The sequence below is a fragment of the Cannabis sativa genome, chromosome 3 (assembly GCF_029168945.1).
Source record: "Cannabis sativa cultivar Pink pepper isolate KNU-18-1 chromosome 3, ASM2916894v1, whole genome shotgun sequence".
Classification (NCBI taxonomy): domain Eukaryota; kingdom Viridiplantae; phylum Streptophyta; class Magnoliopsida; order Rosales; family Cannabaceae; genus Cannabis; species Cannabis sativa.
The window spans coordinates 39,479,363-39,494,528 of record NC_083603.1 but is presented as its reverse complement, the minus strand read 5'-3'; positions in this window follow the sequence as shown (position 1 = coordinate 39,494,528).

The window sequence follows — 15,166 nt, the reverse complement described above, 5'->3', positions numbered from 1 at the left end:
AATGCTGGACCGAGATCTTGACGAAGAACCAAACTTGGACCCGCACTCGGACCCAAACTTGGACCTTGACCCTTACCTAGAGCCAGACCGTGGTCCAGACCTAGACACAAACACGGACACAGACTCCGACCCGAACTCAAACCCGCACCTAGAATCAGACCCAAAGTTAGACCTTGACCCTGACCCAAACTCTAACCCAGAACAGGATCAGAACCAAGGAATTAGACCCTCAACTGAATCCAGACTCAGATCGGGATTGGAACTTGGGACTCAGACCCAACCTAGACATAGACCCATGACGCGAACACACACCCGGAGCCTGATCTGGACCTAGACTAAAATCCGGACCCGAACCCAAACTCAGACCAGGACTCGAACTCCGACCGAACTCAAACCCAAACTAGAACAAAGACTCGCAAATGGAACTAGAACCGAACAAGGACTAGGACTAGGACCAGGACCTAAACCCAAACCCGAACAGAGATCAAAACCAAGACAGAGACCTGAACCCGAATCGAGACTAGGACTCGAACTTGAACCTAGATCGAGACACAAACCCACACAATAACCGGGACCTGGATCCAGAATAAGGATAAAGACCTGGGAAACAGAACTAGGACCGGGACATAGTACCCGACCCAGACCCGAACTTGAACCTAGGACCCAGCTCGTGACCCGGCACAAGAAATGAAACCAGACTGGGACCCGAGATTGAGATCCAGATCTGGACCCAGGGCTTCGACAAAACTTGTAGTCGGTGTCTGGATTAGGAACCCAACCCTGACAAGGATCCGAACCCTCACTCGGACATGAACCCTGTCCCAAACACAAAAGTGGACCCGAGCTCGTACCCTGTGACCCAAAATGGGAACCAAAACCGGAAGTTGACAGGGACTGGAACTAGGACTTGGACTTGGAAACATAACTGAAATTGGACCTAGATCTTGAACCGTAACTGAACCAGGACCCGGACTCCAAATCAGACCTAGACCCGAATTGGGAATCGGACCCGGATCCCAACCCAAACCTGAACTCGGGACCCGAACCCGGACATGAACTCAGACCCAAACATGGAACCAGACTATGGACACAGAACCAGGGTCCGGACCTAGAACCGCACCCCAGTCTCGATCACGAACCCAAACTCAGAAAAGGGACTTGGGACCTGAACAAAAACCAGACCGAGAGCCGTGACAGTGATCCAGATCTTGACTCGGGATTCGGGTAACGAGGCCTGGAACAGACCAGTAGTCGGTGTCTAGATCTAGGACTCAGACTAGGACCAGAACCCAGGCGAAGAACGAAACCCGAACCCAGACCTAGACCTGGGACCCAAAATTAGAACCTGAACAAGAATCGCCGAACCAGGACCCTAGAACAAGACTAGGACCGTGATGAGGACCCGGACCCAAACGTGGGACCGAACACAGACATGCCTCAGACCCAAACTGAGACTGGAACTCGGGCCCGGACACGGTCGTGTACCCAGACCGGAACATAGACCTAGACTTTGACCGAAATCTGGGACCCGATCCAGAACAAAGATTTGGACCTAGATAGGGATCCGGATACGAACCTGGACTCGGACCAAGACCCAGACTGGGATCGAAATGGTGGACCTAGATATGGACCGAGATCCTGACCAAGACCCAAACTTGGACCCGCACTCGGGACCTGAACTTGCACCTAGACTCGAACCTAGACTTAGATCGAGGGTCCAGACCTGGACACAAATAAGGACACAGACTCCGACCCGAACTCAAATTCACACCTAGAATCATACCAAAAGCTAGCCCAAGACCCGGACCCAATCTCGAACCCAGAGTAGGTTCAGAACAAAGACCCAGGACGACGCGAACTCTGACCCGAACTCAGACCCAAACTCGAACTAAGAATGGCAAATGGAACTAGGACTAGGACCAGGACCAGGACCAGGACCTAAACCCAAACCCGAACCCAGATCGAAACCCAGACAGAGACCTAAACTCGAACCGAGACTAGGACTCGAACTCGAACATAGACCCGTTCCACACAACAACCGGGACCTGGATCTAGAATTAGGATAAGGACCTGGGAAATAGAACTAGGACCGGGATATAGTACCCGACCCAAACCCGAACTTGAACTTAGGACCCAGCTCGTGACCCGGCAGAAGAAATGAAACCAGAGTGGGACCCGAGACTGGGATCCAGATTTTGACCCAGGGCTTGGACAACACCTATAGTCGGTGCTGGATTTGGGACCCAACCCTGGACCCGAACCCTAACAAGGACCCGAACCCTCACTCAGACCTGAACCCAGTCCCACACCAAAAAGTGGACCCGAACCCGTACCCTGTAACCCAAAATTGGAACCAAAACCGGAAGTTGACCGGGACTGCAACTAGGACTTGGACTTTGAATCATAACTGAAATTGGACCTAGATCCCGAACCGTAACCGGGCCAGGACCCGGACTCCAAATCAGACATAGACCCAAATTGGGAGCCGGACCCGGATCCCAACCCAAACCTGGACTCGGGACCCAAACATGGAACCAGACTAGGGACACAGAACAAGGGTCCGGACCTTGAACCGCACCCCAGTCTCGATCCCGAACCCAAACTCAAAAATGGGACCTGGGACCTGAACCAGAACCAGACCGAGACCCGTGACAGTGATCCAGATCTTGACTCGGGATTCCGGTAACGGGGCCTAGAACAGACTAGTACTCAGTGTCTAGATCTGGGACTCAGACTAGGACCAGAACCAAGGCGAAGAACCAAACCCGAACCAAGACTTAGACCTGGGACCCAAAATTAGAACCTAAACAAGGATCGCAGAACCAGGACGCTAGAACAAGACAAGGAACGTGACCAAGACCCGGACCAAGACCTAGAACCGAACACAGACCTAGCCTCAGACCCAAATTGAGACGGGAACTCGGGCACAGACACAGTCGTGTACCAAGAACAGAATTGAGACCCAGACCTTGACCTAAATCTGGGACTCGATCCCAAACACAAACTTGGACCTAGATAGGGATCCGGATATGAACTTGGACTCGGACCAATACCTAGACTGGGATCGAAATGCTGGACCTAGATCTGGACTTAGATCTTGACCCAGACCCAAACTTGGACCCGCACTCGGACCTGAACTTGGACCTGGAGCCGAACCTAGACGCATCAGACTAGGACTCGAACTCGGACCCGAACTCAAACCCAAACTCGAACTTAAAATTGCAAATGGAACTAGAACCAAACTAGGACTAGGACCAGGATCAGGTCCTAAACCAAAACCCGCACCCAGATCAAAACCCAGACGGGGACCTAAACCCGAACCGAGACTAGGACTTGAACTCGAACCTAGACCGGAATCCAAACCCACACAATATCTGGGACCTTGACCCAGAATCAGGATAGGGACCCGGGAAACAGAACTAGGACCGGGTAGTGTTGTACATCAAACCGCTAAAACCACTCAAACCGCCCGCACCCCAAAAAAAATGGAGTTTGAAATTCTTCGCGGTGCAGTTGCGGTTTGAATTTTTCCCTAACTGCGCAGTGCGGTGCAGTTTGAGGTTTTGAATTAATAAACCGCGACTAAAACTGCACCGCACCGCATGTTTTAAAATTTCAATTTTTATATTTATTTAATTAAGCCCATACATATGAGCCCAACCCAAGCCTATAAATCTTAGGTCAAAATCCATAACTCTTCACAAACCCTCTCTTCTTAGCAACAAACCCAAGCCCATACATGTGTATTGAAATTTGGAGTAAGAACTTTGTGTTTGTTTTATTTTTAATCTATTGCTGAAAGTATGTTAGTTGTACATTTATATTGTTGTTAGAATTTAATTAGTTTCAAGTTTGTTATTTTGATTTAGGTGTGTTGTTGAAACTTTAAAAACATTACTGACTTATTGTTGTTGTTATAACTTTTATTAGTCTAAAGTTTGTTGTATTTTCTTAAGTATTTTGGAATAATTATATTAATAATAGTTTAATTATTTTATGATGACTTCAAAAAAAAATTGTGATAGTTCAAACCGCAAGAAACCGCACCACATCATTTTTTGCGGTGCATTTTTTACGGTTTTTTAGTATCGCGGTGCGGGTGGGGTTTGGAAAATTGGAAAAACCGCATGTGCGGCTTGGTTTGAAAAAATGTTTAAAAATCGCACCACTCGAACCGCGAACACCCCTAGGACATGGACCTAGTACTCGACCCAGATCTGAACTTTAACCTAGGACCCAGCTCGTGACCCGGCACAAGAAATGGAACCAGACTGGGACCCGAGTTTGGGATCCAGATTTGAACCCACGTCTTGGACAAAACCCATAGTCGGTGTCTGGATTTGGGAACCAGTACTGGGCCCGAACCATAACAAGGACCCAAACCCACACCCGAACTTGAACCTAGTCCCAAACCCAAAAGTGGACCCAAACCCGTACCGAGACTGGAACTAGGACTTGGACATGGAATGATACCTGAAATTGAACCTAGATCCAGAACCGTAACCGGACCAAGACCCAGACTCCAAATCCGACCTACACCCGAATTGGGAGGCGCTCCAGGATCCCAACCCAAAATTGGACTCGGGACCCGAACCGGAACTTGAACTCAAACCCAAACATGGAACTAGGCTAGGGACAAAGAACCAAGGTCGGGACCTAGAACCGCACCCCAGTCTCGATCCCGAACTCAAACTCAGAAATGGGACTTGGGACCTGAACCGCAACCCGGGCCGAGACCCGTGACAGTGATCCTGATCTTGACTCGAGATTCGGGTAACGGGGCGTGGAATAGACCAGTAGTCGGTGTCTAGATCTGGGACTCAAACTAGGACTAGAACCCAGATGAAGAACCAAACCCGAACCCAGACCTAGACCTGGGACCTAAAAGTAGAACAAGAACTAGAATCGCCGAACCAAGACCCTAGAACAAGACTAGGACCGTGACCAGGACCCGGACCAAGACCTAGAACCGAACACAGGCCTAGCCTCAGACCCAAACTGAGACTGGAACTCGGGCCTGACACGGTCGTGTACCCAGAACGGAACTGAGACAAATCTGGCACCCGATCCCAAACACAGACTTGGACCTAAATAGGGATCCAGATACGAACCTTGACTAGGACCAAGACCCAGACTGGGATCAAAATGTTGGACCTAGATTTAGACCGAGATCCTGACCCAGACTCAAACTTGCACTCGGGACCCCAACTTGGACCTCGACCCGAACCAAGACCCAATCGTGGTTCAAACTTGGACACAAACCCGGACACAGACTCGGACCCGAACACAAACCCACACCTGGATCAGTACCAAGGACTTAGACCCAGAATTTAATCCAGACTCAGATTGGGAATGGAACTTAGGAATCGGACCCAACCTAGACCAGGACCCAGGACGCGAACCCAAACCCGGAGCCTGATCTGGACCTAGACTAAAATCCGGACCCAAACCCAAACTCGAACTCAGAATCGCAAATGGAACTAGAACCGAACTAGGACTAGGAAAAGGACCAAGACCTAGACCCGAATTGGGAGCCGGACCCGGATCCCAAACCAAACCTGGACTTGGGATCCGAACTTGAACATGAACTCAGACCATAACATGGAACCAGACTAGGGACACAGAACTAGGGTCGGGAGCTAGAACCGCACCCTAGTCTCAATCCCGAACCCAAACTCGGAAATGGGACCTGGCACCACACCAGAACTAGACCGAGACTCGTGACTGTGATCTGGATCTTGACTCGGGATTCAGGTAACGGGGCTTGGAACAGACCAGTAGGACTAGAACCAAGACGAAGAACCAAACCTGAACCCATACCTAGACCTGGGACCCAAAATTAGTACCTGAACAAGAATCGCCGAACCAGGACCCTAGAAAAAGACTAGGACCGTAACTAGGACCCGCACCCTGACCTAGAACCGAACACAGACCTAGCCTCAAACCCAAACTGAGACTGGAACTCGGTCCTGGACACGGTCGTGTACCCAGGACGGAACTGAGACCCAGATCTGGACCTAAATCTGGGACCCGATCCCAAACACAGACTTGCACCTAGATAGGGATCCAGATACGAACCTTGACTAGGACCATGACCCAAACTGGGATTAAAATGCTGGACCAGATTTGGACCGAGCTCTTGACCCAGACCAAAACTTGGACCCGCACTCCGAAGCTGAACTTGGACTTGGACCGGAACCTAGACCCAGATCGTGGTCCAGACCTGGAGACGGACCCGGACACAGACACGGACCCTCACACAGACACGGACCCTCCAACCCAGACTAGGATTAGAACCAACGACTTAGACCCAGAACTGAATCTAGACTCAGATCGAGATTGGAACTTGGGACTCGAACCCAACCTAGACCAAGACCCAGGACGAGAACCCACACCTGGAGCCTGATCTGGACGTAGAATGAGATCTAGACCCGAACCCAAAATTCAAACCAGGACTCGAACTCCGACCCGAACTCAAACCCAAACTTGAACTAAAAATCGCAAATGGAACTAGAACCGAACTAGGACTAGGACTAGGACCAGGACCTAAACCAAACCTCGAACCCAGATCAAAACCCAGACGGAGACCTAAACCCGAACCGAGACTAGGACTCGAACCCGAACCTAGACCGAGACCCGAACCCACCAAATAACTTGGACCTGCAACCAGTATCAGGATAGGGACATGGGAAATAGAACTAGGACCGGGACCTAGTACACGACCCAGACACGAACTTGAACCTGAGACCTAGCTTGTGACCTGGCACCAGAAATGGAACCAGACTGGGACCCGAGATTAGGATCCAGATCTGGGCCCAGGGGTTGGACAAAACCCGTAGTCAGTGTTTGGATTTAGGACCTCGCCTTGGACCCTAAACCTTGATATGGACCCGAATGCTCACCCGGACCTGAACAAGTCCCAAACCGAGAAGTGGACCCGAACCCGTACCCTGTGACCCAAAATTGGAACAAAAACTGGAAGTTGACCGAGACTGGAACTGAGTCCCTGATCTAGACAACGACTACTGGTCTGTTCCAGGCCCTGTTACCCGAATCCCGAATAAAGATCTGGTTCACTGTCACGGCTCTCGGTCTGGTTTTGAGTTTGGGTTCGGGATCGACACTGGGGTGCGGTTCTAGGTCCGGACCCTAGTTCTATGTCCCTAGTCTGGTTCCATGTTTGGGTCTGACTTCAGGTTTGGGTTCGAGTCCTGAGTCTAGGTTTGGGTTCGGATCCGGGTCCGGCTCCCAATTCGGGTCTATGTCTGATTTGGAGTCCGGGACTTGGTCCGGTTACGGTTCTAGATCTAGGTCCAATTTTAGTTATGGTTCATAGCTGTAGGTAAATTAATATACTAATTACTTTGCATACAAGATGTATATACCAAATATATTATCAAAAAAAACTATTATAGTACTACATATGTGTATAGTTATCAGTTGCCTTGGTGTGTTTTGGACTTTGTATATTATATTCTTCATGTACTAAAGTACTTTTTTACAGTATTGGTATATATTTATTTATCTTTCATTTTTTATATTATTTCCGTTTTACTTAATGTTGTAACTTTTTATCACTAACTTTGGTTTACACTTTGTTATGTAGGTTTATTATCTTAGAATTAACATTTTAATTATGACAATACCTTTGTGTAATCAAGTTACTGTATAACTTTATGTATTAATGTAAAGTTTAGGTGGTTAATTTTTTGCAGATAATTTTTCTAACTTATTTAGTGATTACATGCCTCATTGAATTATAATTTTTTTTAACTTTTTTTAGATTATGTATTTAGTTACAGTTACTTTTATAGTTAATGATTATAAAATCTGAAAATACAGGTAGAAAAAAGTTGTATGGATATTTGCAATTTTACCTTACCTACACCTTTGCTTCATTTTATAACTAACGCAATAGGTGAAAAAAAATATTTTGCAACAAGTTATGCGTCATTTAAGAACCGACGGTATAAATATTTTGTGTCAATTCCAAACTGACGCAATAAAATACTATTTGCGTCTACAGTTTATACGTCAGTTTTGTAGACCGACGCAAAATCACTATATGTCACTAAAAAACTGACGAAAATACTCCTTTTTGTAGTAGTGTTGTCAGGGTTTGGGTCCAGGGCTGGGTCCCAAATCCAGACACCGACTACGGGTTTTGTCCAGACACCGACTACGGGTTTGGGTTCGGGTTTGGGTTTAGGTCCTGGTCCTGGTCCTAGTCCTAGTTCGGTTCTAGTTCCATTTGCGATTCTGAGTTCGAGTTTGGGTTTGAGTTCGGGTCGGAGTTTGAGTCTGTGTCTGAGTTTGGGTTTCGGTCCGAATTTCACTCTAGGTCCAGATCAGGCTTCGGGTGTGGGTTCGCATCCTCGGTCCTTGTCTAGGTTGGGTGCGAGTCCCACGTTCCAATCCCGATCTAAGTCTAGATTCAGCTCTGGGTCTAAGTCCTTGGTTCTGATCCTCGTCTGGGTTTGAGTTTTGGTCTGGGTCTGGGTCTAGCTTTGGGTCTGATTTTAGTTGTGGGCTTGAGTTCGGGTCCGAGTCTATGTCCGGGTTTGTGTGCAGGTCTGGACCCTGATCTGGTTCTAGGTTTGGGTCCATTTCAAAGTTGGGGTCCCTAGTGCGGGTCCAGGTTTGGGTGTGGGTCAGTATCTCGATCCAAATCTAGGTCCAGCATTTCGATCCCAGTCTGGGTCTTGGTCCGAGTCCATGTTCATATCCGGATCCCTATCTAGGTCCAAGTATGTGTTTGGGATCGGGTCCCTAATTTAGTTCCATGTCCGGGTCTCAGTTCCAGTCTGGGTCCACGACCGTGTCCGGGCCCGAGTTCCATTTCTGGTGCCGGGTCACGAGCTGGGTCCTAGGTTCAAGTTCGAGTGTGGTCAGGTACTAGGTCCCTATCGTAGTTCGGTTGTAGTTCCATTTGTGATTCTATGTTCGAGTTTGGGTTTGAGTTCGGGTCAGAGTTCGAGTCGTGGTCTAAATTTTGGGTTCGGGTCTGGATTTCAATCTACGTCCAGATAAGGCTCCGGGTGTGGGATCGTGTCGTGGGTCCTTGTCAAGGTTGGGTCCGAGACCCAAGTTCCTATCCCGATATGAGTCTGGATTAAGTTCTGGGTCTCAGTCCTTGGTTCTGATCCTGGTCTGGGTTTGAGTTTGGGTCCGGGTCTAGCTTTGGGTCTGATTCTAGGTGTGTGTTTGAGTTTGGGTCTGAGTCTGTGACCGAGTTTGTGTCCAGGTCTGGACCTCGATCAGGGTCTAGGTTCGGGTCTAGGTCCAAGTTCGGGTCCCGAGTGCGGGTTCAAGTTTGGGTCTGGGTCAAGATCTCGGTCCACATTTGGTCCAGCATTTCGATCCCAGTCTGGGTCTTTGTCCTAGTCAAGGTTCGTATCCGGATCCCTATCTAGGTCCAAGTCTGTGTTTGGTATCGGGTGCCAGATTTAGGTCAAGGTCCGGGTCTCAGTTTCGTTCTTGGTACAGGACCGTGTCCGGGCCCGAGTTCCAGTCTCAGTTTGGGTCTGAGGCTAGGTCTGTGTTGGGTTCTAGGTCTTGGTCCGGGTCCTGGTCAACGTCCTAGTCTTTTTCTATGGTCTTGGTTTGGCGATTCTTCTTCATGTTCTAATTTTGGGTCCCAAGTCTAGGTCTGCGTTCAAGTTTGGCTCTTCGTCTGGGTTCTGGTCCTAGTCTGAGTCCTAGATCTAGACACCGACTACTGGTCTGTTCCAGACCCTGTTACCCGAATCCCGAGTTAAGATCTAGATCACTATCACGGGTCTGGGTCTGGTTCTGGTTCAGTTCTCAGGTCCCATTTCTGAGTTTGGGTTTGGGATCGAGATTGAGGTGCAGTTCTAGGTCCCGACCCTGGTTCTGTCTCCCTAGTATAGTTCCATGTTTGGTATGAGTTCATGTTCGTGTTTAGATCTTTGTCGTGGTTTTGATCTGGGTTCGGGTTTCGGTTTAGGTCCCTGTCCTGGTCCTAGTCCTAGTTCGGTTGTAGTTCCATTTGCGATTCTTAGTTTGAGTTTGGGTTTGAGTTCGGGTCGGAGTTTAAGTCCTGGTCTAAATTTTGGGTTTGGGTACGGATTTCAGTCTACGTCCAGATCAGGCTCCAGGTGTGGGTTCGCGTCCTAGGTCTTGGTCTAGGTTGGGTCCGAGTCCCAAGTTCCAATCCTAATTTGAGTCTGGAGTCAGTTTTGGGTCTAAGTCCTTGGTTGTGATCCTCGTCTTGGTTCGAGTTTGGGTCCGGGTCCGTGTGTAGCTTTGGGTCTGATTCTAGGTGTGGGTTTGAGTTCGGGTCCGAGTCTATGTCCGGGTTTGTGTCCCGGTTTGGACCCCGATCTGGGTCTAGGTTTAGGTCAAGGTCCAAGTACGGGTCCCGAGTGCGGGTCCAAGTTTGGGCCTGGGTCAAAATCGCTATCCACATCTGGTCCAGCATTTCGATCCCAGTTTGGGTGTGGGTCCTAGTCAAGGTTCGTATCCGGATCCCTATCTAGGTCCAAGTTTGTGTTTGGGATCGGGTGCCAGATTTAGGTCCAGGTCCGGGTCTCAGTTCCGTTCTGGGTACACGACCGTGTCCGGGCCTGAGTTCTACTCTCAATTTGGGTCTGAGGCTAGGTCTGTGTTCGATTCTTGGTCTTGGTCCTGGTCATGGTCCTAGTCTTGTTCTAGGGTCGTGGTTCGGCGATTCTTATTCAGGTTCTAATTTTGGGTCCCAGGTCTAGGTCTGCGTTCGAGTTTGGTTCTTCGTCTGGGTTCTGGTCCTAGTCTGAGTCCTAGATCTAGACACCGACTACTGGTCTGTTCCAGAGCCTGTTACGCGAATCCCGAGTTAAGATCTAGATCACTGTCACGGGTCTCGGTCTGGTTCTGGTTCAGTTCTCAGGTCCCATTTCTGAGTTTGGGTTTGGGATCGAGACTGAGGTGCGGTTCTAGGTCTCGACCCTGGTTCTGTGTCCCTAGTATAGTTCCATGTTTTGGTCTGAGTTCAAGTTCCAGTTCGGGTCCCGAGTCAAGTTTTGGGTTGGGATCCGGGTCCGGCTCCCAATTCGGGTGTAGGTCTAATTTCGAGTCTAGGTTTTGGTCCGGTTACGGTTCTGGATCTAGGTCCAATTTCAGTTATCATTCCAAGTCCAAGTCCTAGTTCCAGTCCCGGTCAACTTCTGGTTTTGGTTCCAATTTCGGGTCACAGGGTACGTGACCCGGTCCACTTTTGGGTTTGGGACTAGGTTCAGGTCTTGGTGTGGGTTTGGGTCCTTGTCAGGGTTCGGGCCCAGGGCTGGGTCCTAAATTTAGACACCGACTACGGGTTTTGTCCAAGCCGTGGGTCTAGATCCAGATCCCAAACTCGAGTCGCAGTTTGGTTCGATTTCTGGTGCCGGGTCACGAGCTGGGTTCTAGGTTCAAGTTCAGGTCTGGGTTGAGTATTACGTCCCGGTCCTAGGGGTGTTCGCGGTTCAGGTGCTGCGGCTTTTAACCATTTTTTAAAACCAAGCCGCACATGGGGTTTTTCCAATTTTCCAAACCGCACCCGCACCGCGATACTTAAAAACCACAAAAACCGCACCGCAAAAAATGATGTGGTGCGGTGCGGTGCGGTTTCTTGCGGTTTGAACTATCACAATTTTTTTTTTGAAATCATCATAACATAATTAAACTATCATTAATATAATTATTCCAAAACACTTAAGAAAATACAACAAACTTGAGACTAATGAAAGTTATAACAACAACAATAAGTCAATAATCTTTTTAAAGTTTCAACAACACACCTAAATCAAAATAACACACTTGAAACTGATTAAATTCCAACAACAATATAAATGTACAACTAACATATACTTTCAGCAATAGATTAAAAATAATACAAATACAAACTTCCAACTCCAAATTTCAATACACATGTATGGGCTTGGGTTTGTTGCTAAGAAGAGAGGGTTTGTGAAGAGTTATGGATTTTCCCCTAAGATTTATAGGCTTGGGTTGGGCTCATATGTATGGGCTTAATTAAATAAATATAAAAATTGAAATTTTAAAACATGCGGTGCGGTGCGGTTTGAATCGCGGTTTAATAATTCAAAACCGCAAACCGCACCGCAACGCGCAGTTTGGGAAAAATTCAAACCGCAACTGCACAGCGAAGAATTTCAAACCCTAATTTTTTTAAAGTGTGGTGCGGTGCGGGCGGTTTGAGTGGTTTGAGCAGTTTGACGTACACCCCTACCAGGTCCTAGTTCTTTTTTCCAGGTCCCTATCTTGATTCTGGGTCCAGGTCCCAGATATTGTGTGGGTTTGGGTCCCGGTGTAGGTTTGGGTTCGAGTCCTAGTCTCGGTTTCGGTTTAGGTCTCCGTCTGGGTTTTGATCTGGGTTCAGGTTTGGGTTTAGGTCCTTGTCCTGGTCCTAGTCCTAGTTTGGTTCTAGTTCCACTTACGATTCTGACTTCAAGTATGGGTTTGAGTTCGGGTCGGAGTTCGAGTCCAAGTCTGAGTTAGGGTTCAGATCCAGATTTCAGTGTAGGTCGAGATCAGGCTCCAGGTGTGGGTTCGCGTCATGGGTCTTGGTCTAAGTTGGGTCGGAGTCCCAAGTTCCAATCCCAATCTGAGTCTGGATTCAGTTCTGGGTCTAAGTCCTTGGTCCTCATCCTGGTCTGGGTTCGAGTTTGGGTCCGGGTTCGGGTCTAGCTTTGGCTCTGATTCTAGGTGTGGGTTTGAGTTTGGGTCCGAGTCTGTGTCTGGGTTTTTGTCTAGGTCTGGATCCCGATCTGGGCCTATTTTCGGGTCCAGGTCCAAGTTCGGGTCCCGAGTGCGAGTAGAAGTTTGGGTCTAGGTCAAGATCTCGGTACAGATCTTGTCCAGCGTTTTGATCCCAGTCTGGGTCTTGATCCTAGTCAAGGTTCGTATCCCCCTATCTGGGTCGAAGTCTGTGTTTGGGATCGGGTGCCAGATTTAGGTCCACGTCCGGGTCTCTGTTCCGTTTTGGGTACACGACCGTGTCTGGGCTCGAGTTCCAGTCTCTGTTTGGGTCTCAGGCTAGGTCTATGTTCGGTTCTATGTCTGGGTTAGGGTCCTGGTCACGGTTTCTAGGGTCTTGGTTCGACGATTCTTGTTCAGGTTCTAGTTTTGGTTCCCAGGTCTAGGTCTGGGTTCGGGTTTGGTTCTTCGTCTGGGTTCTGGTCCTAGGCTGAGTCCCAAATCTAGACACCGAATGGTGGTGTGTTCCAGGCCCCGTTACCTGAATCCTGAGTCAAGATCTAGATCACTGTCACGCGTCTCGGTCTGGTTCTGGTTTAGGTCCCAGGTCCCATTTCTGAGTTTGGGTTTAGGATCTAGACTGGGGTATGGTTTTAGGTCCCGAACCTAGTTCTGTGTCCCTAGTCTGGTTCAATGTTTGGGTTTGAGTTCAGGTTCGGGTTCAGGTCCAGAGTCCCGGTTTGGTTTGGGATCCAGGTCCGGCTCCCTGTTCGGGTCTAGGTCTGATTTGTAGTCTGGATCCTGGTCCGGTTAACATGACGGATCTAGATCCACTTTCAGTTATGATTCCAAGTCCAAGTCCTAGTTCCAGTCCCGGTCAACTACCAGTTTTGGTTCAAATTTTGGGTCACAGAGTATTGGTTCGGGTCCACTTTTGGGTTTAGGACTCAGTTTTGGTCCGAGTGTGGGTTCGACTCCTTGTCAGGGTTCGGGTCCAGGGCTGGGTCCCAAATCCAAACACCGACTACTTGTTTTGTCCAAGCACTGGGTCCAGATCCGGATCCCATCTCGGGTCGCACTCTGGTTCCAATTCTGGTGCCGGGTCACAGGCTGGGTCCGAGGTTCAAGTTTGAGTCTTGGTCAGGTACTAGGTCCCAGTCCTAGTTCTGTTTCCCAGGTCCCTATCATGATTCTGGGTCCAGGTCCCGGTTATTGTGTGGGTTCGGGTCCCGGTCTAGGTTCTGGTTTGAGTCCTAGTCTCGGTTCGGGTTTAGGTCTCCGTCTGGGTTTTGATCTGGGTTCGGGGTTTTGTTTAGGTCCTGGTCCTAGTCCTAGTCCTAGTTCGGTTCTAGTTCCATTTGCGATTTTGAGTTCAAGTTTGGGTTTGAGTTCGGGTCGGAGTTCGAGTCCTGGTCTGAATTTTGGGTTCGGGTCTAGATTTCATTCTAGGTCCAGATCAGGCTCCAGGTGTGGGTTCTCGTCCTGGGTCTTGGTCTACGTTGGGTCCGAGTCCCAAGTTCCAATCTCGATCTGAGTCTAGATTCAGTTCTGGGTCTAAGTCGTTTTTTCTGATCCTAGTCTGGGTTGGAGTTCGGGTCCGTGTCTGTGTCCGGGTCCGTCTCCAAGTTCGGTCCCCGATCTGGGTCTAGGTTCGGGTCCAGGTCCAAGTTCGGCTCCGGAGTGCGGGTCCAAGTTTGGGTCTGGGTCAAGAGCTCGGTCCACATCTGGTCCAGCATTTTGATCCCAGTCTGGGTCTTGGTCCTAGTCAAGGTTCGTATCTGGATCCATATCTAGGTGCAAGTCTTTGTTTGGGATCGGGTCCCAGATTTAGGTCCAGGTCCGGGTCTCAGTTCCGTCCTGGGTAGACGACCGTGTCCAGGCCCGAGTTCCAGTCTCAGTTTGGGTTTGAGGCTAGGGTTGTGTTCGGTTCTAGGTCAGGGTCCTAGTCACGGTCCTAGTCTTTTTGTAGGATCCTGGTTCGGCGATTCTTGTTCAGGTACTAATTTTGGGTCCCAGGTCTAGGTCTGGGTTCAGGTTTGGTTCTTCGTCTTGGTTCTAGTCCTAGTCTGAGTTCGGGATCTAGACACCGACTACTGGTCTGTTCCAAGCCACGTTACCTGAATCCCAAGTCAAGATCTAGATCACAGTCACGGGTCTCGGTCTAGTTCTGGTGAGGAGCCAGGTCCCATTTCCGAGTTTGGGATCGGGATTGAGACTGGGGTGCGGTTCTAGCTCCCGACCCTAGTTCTGTGTCCCTAGTCTGTTCCATGTTATGGTATGAGTTCAGGTTCAGGTTCGGATCCCGAGTCCAGGTTTTGTTTGGGATCCGGGTCTGGCTCCCAATTCGGGTCTAGGTCTTGGTCCTTGTCCTAGTCCTAGTTCAGTTCTAGTTCCATTTGCGATTCTGAGTTCGAGTTTGGGTTTGGGTCTGGATTTTAGTCTAGGTTTAGATCAGGCTCCGGGTGTGGGTTCG